Raw genomic sequence first — 11083 nt, 5'->3', positions numbered from 1 at the left:
CGAACCCGGTTCCCCAGATTACGTGACTACCGCTCTTAACCACTACACCACACTGGCTCTCTTTAGGGCATGACGGCAGCTGCAATAAATTGCTGCCAAGCTGGCAGAGCATGAGACTCTTAATCTTAGGCTTGTGGATTCTTAGGCTTGTGGCCTTGGGCAGAAAGATTCCTGCATTGCAGGAGGTTGGCTTAGATGATTCTCAGGATGCCTTCCAACTCTACCATTCTATGATTCTCTGACTCTGTCCTGTAATGCATTACTAAATAAAATCTAATCAATTGGGAATTTGGTGTGAACCTCCTTACTTGATTCCTTCAAGGGAAATTTCCCTTATAAGCAAAATGGCCTCACCATGGCTTCAAAATGTTCAGATTCCCCCCCCCCCCGCCCATCTTCTTCTTTTTGTTTTTTAGCAGTGTGATGAAGCCATTGTTAAGTTGTGGGTGAACATATCACAGTGATTCTTCAAACAGCTCTTGTTTATTCACAGGCCAGAACAGAGCTAAGCTGAAGGGTTCAGCCAACCTGCTTATATAGAGCTCAACTACAAAGCAACAGTAACAACTTTCTGTAACTATCCAATCACTGAACGTCACTTTCAATTCCTTATTTGCATATGTAGACCTGAGTGAAAACTATCTACAGTATCCCCCTGTTTCCAAGGGTGAGAACTTCAGTACATAACAGCCGTTATACCTGAAACCGTGGGTGAGCGAGAGAATAAGGGCAGGCATTAAGCTGCCTTCAACTTTGTGCCAGTTGAGGAAAATAGAGCATCAAAAAATATCTTGTCAGCTGGCTGTTGGTTTGCCATTCATATGCACATTTACAAAAGGCAGACTTTTTAATTTAAGTCACCAAAAACCATATTTTAAAGCTTCTCACACTGCAGGTGGAAGGGCTAAGCTGGAAAGGGGGGAAGCCAGTGTCGTGGGGGGTTTTTTGTCTGAAGTATCAAAACTGCTGACAATTAAGCGTAAATGTATGCGTAAGCTCCTTAACGGAGTTCACCATGGAGCATTTATCTACTGTCTAGCTGATCAGAGAAGCAGGGGGATTTTGTAGGCAGCTTCTGTCAACTTCTGGTGATTGGGAATTTGAGGGGTGGGTACGGAAGACAGGACTCTGAGGCCAAGCTTATATCACAGCCTAATAGAAATGTTTTAAAAGGTTCCATGTTTGCTTACCAGTTAAACTTCTCTCACACATCTGCTCAATGTTTATGCCTTCTTTTCAGCAATTGTGGTTTTCTTTTAAAGTAAAGATGAAGACCTCTAGGTTTTATTGCCAAATTGGTTTATGGAAACAGTTAATCTGGAAGTGGAAAAGCCACTGGTTGGTGAATGGAAGTGACATTATTTTATTTATCTTTAACTTCACAAGTAAGTACCTTCACCACACAGGTACAGCACCAACAAATAGAGACCCTCAATAGGTTTTGTGTGTGTCCCTAAGACTCCTCTCCCCCAAATTTCTCATTTTTAAGCAAAAAAATTAAATCTCATGTTTTAAAAAATTTATTACAGTAGTACCTCGGGTTACATACGCTTCAGGTTACAGACTCCACTAACCCAGAAATAGTACCTCAGGTTAAGAACTTTGCTTCAGGATGAGAACAGAAATCGTGCTCCAGCGGTGCAGCAGCAGCAGGAGGCCCCATTAACTAAAGTGGTTCTTCAGGTTAAGAACAGTTTCAGGTTAAGAATGGATCTCTAGAATGAATTAAGAACTTAACCTGAGGTACCACTGTAATGTTCTTACAGGTTTCCCACTGTGGTCCCATGAAAGCTATAGAGGAGTTATATCATCCCACCAACTCTGTCACCAATTTGTAAAAGACCCACTCTGTCACCAAATGTAGAGGATTATTTCACTTACTACCATATGCTTAGTATGTTCCATCCTGTTTCCCAACTGCCAGGATATTTAAAATACCATTTGGTAAATAAACCATCATTCATCCATAAGTAGCTGTGATTAGGTGGGCTTTGGGAAGGAGGTGTGAATGCTCTGACAGGGTCCTAGCATCCTCCCCGCTCCTTCCCAAAGCCTAGCTAGGCTCTTTCCCAGGTTTGGGAAGAAGGTGAGAGGGGTCTAGGACCCTTCCAGAGCCTTGCACCTCCTTCCTCAAGCTAAGCACCTAGCTTATCCAGTTTTGTAAAGGCAGCAAGAGGTCTGGGAGGCATCAAATTTTGGGCTCACTCACCCCTCCCAAGGCTGCGTGCAGCCCGTGGTTTCTGTGTTGAAGTACTCTTTTGACCCACTTGGTATGAAATGTTGGGCCCCTTTGCTCTACACAATTATGCACACCAGTGGAAAATAAGCACACGCAGGACAATTATTTCAGACAGGTCTGTTTCCAGTGTGTAAACAGTCATTTATGTGAAAGGACTGAGGGAGAAATTCAGTTATTTCCCCCCCTCTCTCTTTTTAATGTGAACCTACTTACTTTATACTCCTCAGCACAGTACCTGAACTGAAACAAAGCTATCCTGAGGAACTTACACTTTTCTGAATGTTGCAAGGCAGTTCTCCAATTAGAAAACATGTATATCAGCAGCAAGTGCCTACAAAAATGCATATATTGGTGAAATTAAGAAATTATATTAGAGGAAATTCCTTGCACAAAAATGCATGGTAAAATTCAAAGAAATGTTTATGAGGATTAAAAAAAATGCAAACTCATTTAGGATTGGAAAAATGAGAAATTGAGAGGAGCCAAATGCAAACTGCAATTGCGTAAGGCTCTCGGCAGCAGTGAAATCTGTCCATTGGTGCCAGTGTTGGCTCCATTTCTGAGGTGAATAGCAGTTTCAGGACAGTGATTTTTGTCAGGACCAATGCAAGAGTGAAAAGGTTAAACCAGGCTTCCTCAACCTCAGCCCTCCAGAAGTTTTTGGCTTACAACTCCCATGATCCCTATCTAACAGGACCAGTGGTCAGGGATGATGGGAATTGTAGTCTCAAAACATCTGGAGGGCTGAGGTTGAGGAAGCCTGAGTTAAATATTTCCCCACCCAGTCCTATGGTCACAATAGTGTTCCCCTTTTTACATTTTTCCAAATGTTTATGCAATAAATGTCATACCTAGTATTGCCCCAAAAATATTTCGGTGCAGTTCCCCAGTATGGTCAGTGGGAAAACTCAAATAAATGCAGGTGTTCAGTTGTTGTTTTTTAACCAAATACCAGAAAATAAATAATTCATGACTTTAAGAACTCAAACTATTGCCTTAATTCTTCTTGGTGCTTCTGCATATGAATCCTCTAAAAATAATATTCTGAACAAGCCAGCTAGAATAACACAATTTCCCCTGTCTGCCTAAATGAGCTTAGCAAAAGAGACACATGTCCCTCTCCTAGTGACATTCCAAATTTGGGGTGCCAGGACTGAAAAGGTCCTATCTCCCATGCCAACCAGCTGTACATCCCGACAGTAGAAGAGACTGAAGAAGGGCGTCAGAATAGGATCAAAATTCAGAGCCACTTTCATAGGCTCTGCAATATGAAAGAATAATTAATATTGGTCTTGGTACTCAGAGCTGTAAAGCAAGAATTAACTGGGCAGCACATTTAAGATGCAAAAGTAATTATTAAATAGGATTGTTGTTTTGCAGTGCATCATTGAATTTTTCAGTTTCTCCCTCCACAAAATTTCAATGGCATGAATTTTAGCACTATTGAGGCAGCAATCCTACATAGGATAGGCTGGAAGTTAGCAAGCCCCGCTGAAATCAGTGAGACTTACTTCTGAGTAGACCCATAGGACTGAGCAGTTATTATCACATAGTCACATATTTCACATCTTTCTTAGGTAGGTGTGTACCTCATATTGCAAGTGTGCATTAGCTCTCCATCAGCACACAGTCCCATCTGCAATTTCCCCTTGCTTTGCACACCCAGCTTCTCCTTCCTGCCACACGCTCATTTCCTCCCCCTCCTGCATTTGTATTCATGTTCATTATATCACATTTTAACAGGCTGCTTTCACTTAAATGTGTTTTAGAACAAATCAAAAAAACTTAAATTGATTCATGAGGATTTGTTGCATTTTAATTACGGAGTATGTTTTCGAGTGATTTAAAGGCTGATAAGAGATTGAAACAGCCTGAAATTCAGAAAGGAAATGAGAAACATGACATTATGAAAAGGAAACCAATTTTCTTCAACCTAAACTGTAGCTCATATAAACCAAATTAGAAATATACTGTGTGACTGTAATGCTACAGAGGGCTGCTTATGGAAATATGATTAGCAGTGCAATTTTCTCTGAGGTTTCAACTGTTTCTCATTCCATCCCTTGAAACTGTCTTTTAAAGCAGCCCAGCTCAAACAACTCCCCCCTCCCATATTTTCAAATGAAAATAAAATGGCAAATTCAATAGGGGATAGCTGGAGGCCATTCATAATAAACCTTACCTGTGAATCACACTAGAGAACCAGCGACAGTTCTCTGTGCTGGGTCGTTGGTGAGCTCAAGAGGAATTCAGGATTCACAAAACATTATATTAACGTGAATAAACTTATCAAGAGATGTTGAGTGGTGTGCAATGGACTCTTGGAAATACATCCCATTTAAAATTCAATCCCTTTTCTGCTGAAGTAACAGGTTTAAACAGAAATGGGAAAGGTATCTCCTCTGGAACAAGGTCAATTGTGGGAACAAGAACACGGCTTGCCTGCAATATACTTTTTTCGTGGAGTGACACTGTATTTCTAAAGGGGCACATTTTTATTTGGTATGGCAAGAATCAGCAAAAACAAAAGTGCTTAATCCAATCAAGTGTGGAGCATGTAGTTAAGCAGAGTAGGACTAAATATGCAGGACCTTTCTGGAAAACAACAAAAGAAACACAAGAAGAAGAAGAAGAAGAAGAAGAAGAAGAAGAAGAAGAAGAAGAAGAAGAAGAAGAAGAAGAAGAAGAAGAAGAAGAAGAAGAATAGTAGTAGTAGTAGTAGTAGTTTGGATTTGATATCCCGCCTTTCACTCCCTTTAAAGAGTCTCAAAGCGGCTAACATTCTCCTTTCCCTTCCTCCCCCACAACAAACACTCTGTGAGGTGAGTGGGGCTGAGAGACTTCAAAGAAGTGTGACTAGCCCAAGGTCACCCAGCAGCTGCATGGGAAGGAGCAGAGACACGAACCCGGTTCCCCAGATTACGTGACTACCGCTCTTAACCACTACACCACACTGGCACCACACTAAGATCCTTCCTATCAGTTATGCAGAAAAGGTAGACAGGCATCTTTGTATTTAAAAAGATGTCATGCCTAAGCCCAGCTACTGGATCACAGAGGGTCCTCCAGATGTTGCTGGACTTCAACTCCCATCAGCCCCAGCCAACACAGCCAGGGGTCAAGGATGATGGGAACTGAAATCTAGCTTCTGGATTTCATCAATATTTGGCAAGTCAGAGGTTCCCTAACCCTGTAAGGCAGTTGTATGAACATGTATACCTCTAAAATACTGATCCTTACTGTGAGTCACCCAAAATGGATGCAACCAGATATCAAATGAGGGGGGAATGGCTACAATCCATTACAGAGTTAGGTGCACTTAAAACTCATTGATTTCATATTTCGGGACAAGAAGAAATTTCATTGGGGATATACAATTGATGTCAGCCTGCCCTGGAAGTCTCTTCTTAAGCTTCAATTTGCATAGAATGCATTGTGGTCAGACTCTTGACACGAACAGATTGATGAAAACTGGTGTGCTAAATGTCTACAATACGACCATACTTGTTTTCAGGGTACAATTTAGGATCCTGCTTTGCTTTATAAAAGCCTAAATGGCTTAGACGTAGCCTCTTTCCTTATGCCCCTCAGTGGTCTCCCAGATGCACCAGTTATGCTGTCCTCTGTGTACCTGTCAGGCCTCAGGGAATCCTATCCCTCCCAATGTGGCAGCCAGGAAGCAGAAAAACAAGAAGAGTTATTACTGAAGTAGTTTTTTTCAATATTCACACAGAGAGACAAAGGAATGTGGTCTCCCTTTGATAATGGCATTGCTCCAAGTAAAATCTCACCCCCTCAGTCTCTTCTATTCTACGTAACCCTTGTGCCGGCTGATCTGTACTTTCTGCCTCTGAGCTTTCTGTTCACCTACTCTCAATGCACGCCTGATCCTAGGAGTGGGGGCAGGCCAGGAATGCTTTCTAGAGACACTGAGTCAGTCAGCTGTCTCTCCCCTGCTGCTGCTGCTTCCTGCTGCTCTCCCAATATTTCCCAGTTTCTCCCCTCTGCAGCCTCTGAACTATGACCTTCTGCAAACCACTGTTCTAAATTGATAGACCTGTGATAGACTGTGGCTGTCCAGATATCCTTGGACTCCAGCTCCCATCATCTCTCACTATTAGCCATGTTGACTGAGGCTGATGGGAGTTGGTGTGCAATAACATCTGGAGGGCCACAAGTTCCCATGCCTGCCTAAAGTTTACGCCATTGCTCTGTGCATTTTGGCACCAATTAAAAGCATCCATTTATGCTGAGGCTGCCTTTGCTTATTAGCTGCAGCATAATTAGGTAGCCTTATATATGAGATATTTAGTCTCCAGTACTGGTATGAAAATTGCTATTGAACTATGTTTTATTGCATTCATAACTCTGCAATAGCTTTTTTTATTATGTTGCATGACGTTGTATTTTTATATTCTTATTGATGTACCCTTGTTGTCGGATATTTATAATGAAGGCTGGACAGGCAGAGAAGTGGCGTAGCGTGGGTTGTCAGCACCTGGGGCAAGGCAAGTAATTTGCGCCCCCTAACCCATGGATTTGCGCCCCCTAACCCTAACTCCCAGATGTTGCGCCCGGTGCAGCCGCCCCCCCTGCACCCCCCACGCTACGCCACTGAGGCAGAGACAACTGCTGCTGGCCGGGAAGAACCCAAGCAGGATGAGAGTCAGTCAGAAGCAATGGGTGCCAGGATTGGATTTGGACCATCTCCCTCAGAATGTCTGTCTGACCTGGTCACTGACTCTTCCCATGAAAGAGGGGAGAATGAACCAATGGCTTTTGGGGAGAGGGGAGGATTGGGTGCAGAAATAGCTGATTCCACCAGGAGTGGCTCACTCAGTGGAGCAAAACTGCAGCACATCTGGTAAAGGAATTGCTAATGTTTACCAGGTAGGGAAAAGGTGGGGTGGTGTCTAGGTTGGGGCTGGTGCTTCCAACAGTGCTTCCACAGAGCCTTGACCTCATTCTTGCCTTGCCTTTCTTCCTCCCAGTAAGTTGCAGTGACTCCACTGCCAGGAAGCTATTGTCATGGCTCTGCCCCACCAGGCAAGCCATTGTTGGATTCTACTTGTAAAACAAGGTCTAATTGGTGATGTATTAGTCACCAACTTCATTATGTGTTTCCAAGATGTGTTTCCTCTAGTTAATTCGAGGCAAAAGGGCATCATCATAGCGGAGTTTGATTAATTTCTCCATTAGGTTTACAGAGCTCAGGTTAGTGGGATTTTGGACAAAAAAGCACATTGGCAACCATGTAGCAAGACCTATCTATCAATGTTATCACTGCTGATGTGGCACTACATGTGTAAGACCCAGGGAAATTGCCTGCACCTAAAGAAAGATATGAGCTGCCATGTTGTTGAGAAGGCCAAGGGCACTGCGATTTTTTTCATAAGCTCATCCTCTGCACCACATCCATTTATCTATGTAGTTGTGCAAGCGATACAAAAAAAAAAAAGTTTTACAAATTCAGTTATGTCCCCAAACGCATAGGAATGCTAATACTGTGAAAGTGGACATAAAAAGGGTTTATTGCTTTCAGCCAATAGTGGTGTCTATGGCAGATTTGAGTCATTAAAACTCATGCATAAAATAAGAAGGTGGGGAAATTACAATTAAAAAGCTAATGATTAAAAAAAAATCACATTAAGAATGCAGCTAATCCCAATAATATAAGGATTTTCAGTGTCCTGAATGCTGAATGAGCAAAAGCCCTCAGCAGGCTCAAAGAACAAATCCTAGTGTTCCAGTAAGATAAGTCTGTTAGGATATTGTTAGCTGTGTTGTATAGTTATGGGTTTTTGCCAAATTGGGAGCTGACAAGATCAATAGGAATATAATAAATGTTAATATAGCACGTAATGCCCAATACCACAGATCCTAATTGAACATTTATCTGTCACTAAGGCGTCTCATCCTTACCAGTGAATGTCAAACCATGTCATCCCTTCAATACATTTCCCCAAATTTAGTGTCCATTTACTGAGCCCTCGTCCTTGTTAAGTGCTAGTCTAGCCTTCCTCCAAACTGCTGCCCCCCAGATGTTTTGGACAAAACTGCCATCAGCTCTGCTGTTGCACTAGCAGGAGTTATTGCACCGGCTCCTACTAGCTCAACTGTTCAGTTGAGTCTGGCCCATAGAAACATATTGTCTCCAACAACAAGAAAAGGTGAATAAAAGCTAGAAAGGGCCTTTCTTCATTCTGAACCGAGTGGGACAAATTTTGCAATTATCCCAAATGAAGTTTAATTACCCCCAACACCATGCTACGCTATAACCAAGAGTGAATCCGCCATGAATTCCTGCCCTCTGAAAGTACCTCTGTTTTAATAATTCCTTTGTAGTTCCTGAGTAAATTCTGGAAAGCTTTGTACATTCTTCAGAAGCAATTATCCAAGGCTGATCAAGTAGCATCTTTGTTTCCTTTATCATGGGGAAAGAGGTCTCAGATGACATAAAACTGGTCTAGACCAAGGACATGTCTAGCATCCAAAGAGCTGATTTTCAGTCATCTGAAAGTCTGCTTTAATTCAGGTTCAGTTCCAAGTCAATGAGTTTTTTTTAGTTCAGATCACATCACTTGGCCCTGAGTTCAGAGTCATATGTATTTGTGACACTCCAGCTGAAGAATTATTGAAGCCTGTCTTTTCTTTTCCTGGTTCATTAATGGAATCTGATATAAAAGCTTAGTTTCTTTATACTGACAGAGAACCATCTTGTTTAAAGCCTGATGAAAGAACCCCAAGATCACTTACAGAGAGCAAGTGAAGCTTCAGCATCAAAGGTCCTGCACCTTTCTGCCCAAGCGAGAACTTTATACCAAAACAATTCCATAATTGGGATTTTTATTAATGAGCACCTGAGATTTTTGGTTGCTATCAAAAGCCTCTTCATAACTCTAACCCATAACAAATGGTGAGTGTTCATTGATATACTTCATTAGTTGCACAAAATACTTTATTTTCCTTTTTTCTAAAAATTATTATTTATTTATTTAAATATTTGTATAGCTCTTGCATACATAATAACATTTATTTTAATTTTAAAAGGGGGAAAAATAAAATTACAAAATTCTGAGTAGAGCAGCAGCTACTAGGTCCAACTGGTATTGATGATCATTGAACACTTCCAATAATAAAGGTGTTTTGCAGTTGGCACCAAACTTGCATTGATGTAAGCTCTTGCCTCAGTTTCATTTCTCCCCCTCAGAGGTCCCTGAGCTATACAACCACAACCCAAGAGTTTGGAACCTTTTGATATGATGTATAAATCACTTAGGCATCAGCTTGAGTCTCATGTTCATTCTTCTCTGCCACACCCCTCACTCATACTGATATTTCATTCACTATGCATATGTAGGGGTGCCAACTTGAATAAAATAGTGTGGAGGCCCAGGTAAGCCCTGTCCCGCTTCATCAATCACAACTGCACACAAACCATTTGAATGGCAATGCCCATCAACTTGGGGGGGGCAGCCCCCTCAAATATTTTATTGTGGGGGCTGAAGGGACCTCGGCCCCTAGGAGTTGGCATCTGTGTGCATGTTTGATGCAATAGAAATTGAGATTGGTATGAAAGATGGTATAGGACTGTTGTTGTTGTTGTTGTTTAGTCGTTTATTCGTGTCCGACTCTTCATGACCCCATGGACCACAGCATGCCAGGTGCTCCTGTCTTCCACTGCCTCCCGCAGTTTGGTCAAACTCATGCTGGTAGCTTCGAGAACACCGTCCAACCATTTTGTCCTCTGTCGTCCCCTTCTCCTTGTGCCCTCAATCTTTCCCAATACCAGGGTGTTTTCCAGGGAGTCTTCTCTTCTCATGAGGTGGCCAAAGTATTGGAGCCTATACGACTGATTGATATTTAAACATTAAATCAGTCAGAAATCTAGATCATAGGAGCCATGTGGACTTCAGTCCCCACAATAAAACATTTGAGGGGGCTGGGCCCTCACAAAGTTGATTGACATTCCCATTCAAATGGCGTGTGTGCACTGCATCATGTGATTGATTACCTGGACCCCCATAGTATTTTATTCAATTTGGCACCCCTGGTCTGCGTCATTTGTGAGGGTCCTCCAAGCTCCAGCAGCAGCTTCTTGTGGGACAGAGTGGGCAGAAGCAGGAACAGGAAGGACTGAAAGCCGCATTCATTGAACTCTGTTTTGTTCCCAGAATGGAAGTTAGGATACAAACTACTGCTTTGAACAGCTCTCTGTTTCCATGCAACTAATCTGGGTCAAGCTCTATGTCCTTTAGAGCAAAATGAGAGGGGGGGAAATCCCCCCAATAGAAATTTCCTTCCTTAACTATGTAGCACACAAGGTTTCTTGCCCTTCTTTTCAAGTCATTGACTGAACACCAGACAATATGCTACCATGCTGATCTTTGGCCATTAGTAGCATGCAGCAATTTACTATTCACAGGCATCAGGGCCTGGTAGCAGTTAATCCCTAATGTAGAAAAAGCCCCCCACTGATTCTTGATCTGTATTTTTGTTAGATCTGAATGAATAGCAAGAGACCAAATTCGATTAGCATATCATAAACCTGAAAGTGACTTCATTGGAATCATGTTGAAATAGACACTGATAACTGGAAATAAAATTTAAATGCAATAGCATTTATAAACAATTCTCCTGGCTGCTTGTTCTTTAATTTGGTGGTGTTTTTGCATCCAACTTCTAACCCTCCTTGAATTCCATTTTTATGCAAGTTATATGTTTTGGCCGAAAAAGATTTATTCTTCATAGTCGTTAGCTTTATCATTTAAAAAACTTATATTAGCGCACAGAGGTGTGCAGCAGACAAAATAATAATTCATATTGTATCAGTCAGAATCACTC

The sequence above is a fragment of the Podarcis melisellensis genome (genome assembly GCF_964234715.1).
Source record: "Podarcis melisellensis genome assembly, chromosome: 6".
NCBI classification, from domain to species: domain Eukaryota; kingdom Metazoa; phylum Chordata; class Lepidosauria; order Squamata; family Lacertidae; genus Podarcis; species Podarcis melisellensis.
This window is presented reverse-complemented; position numbering follows the sequence as displayed.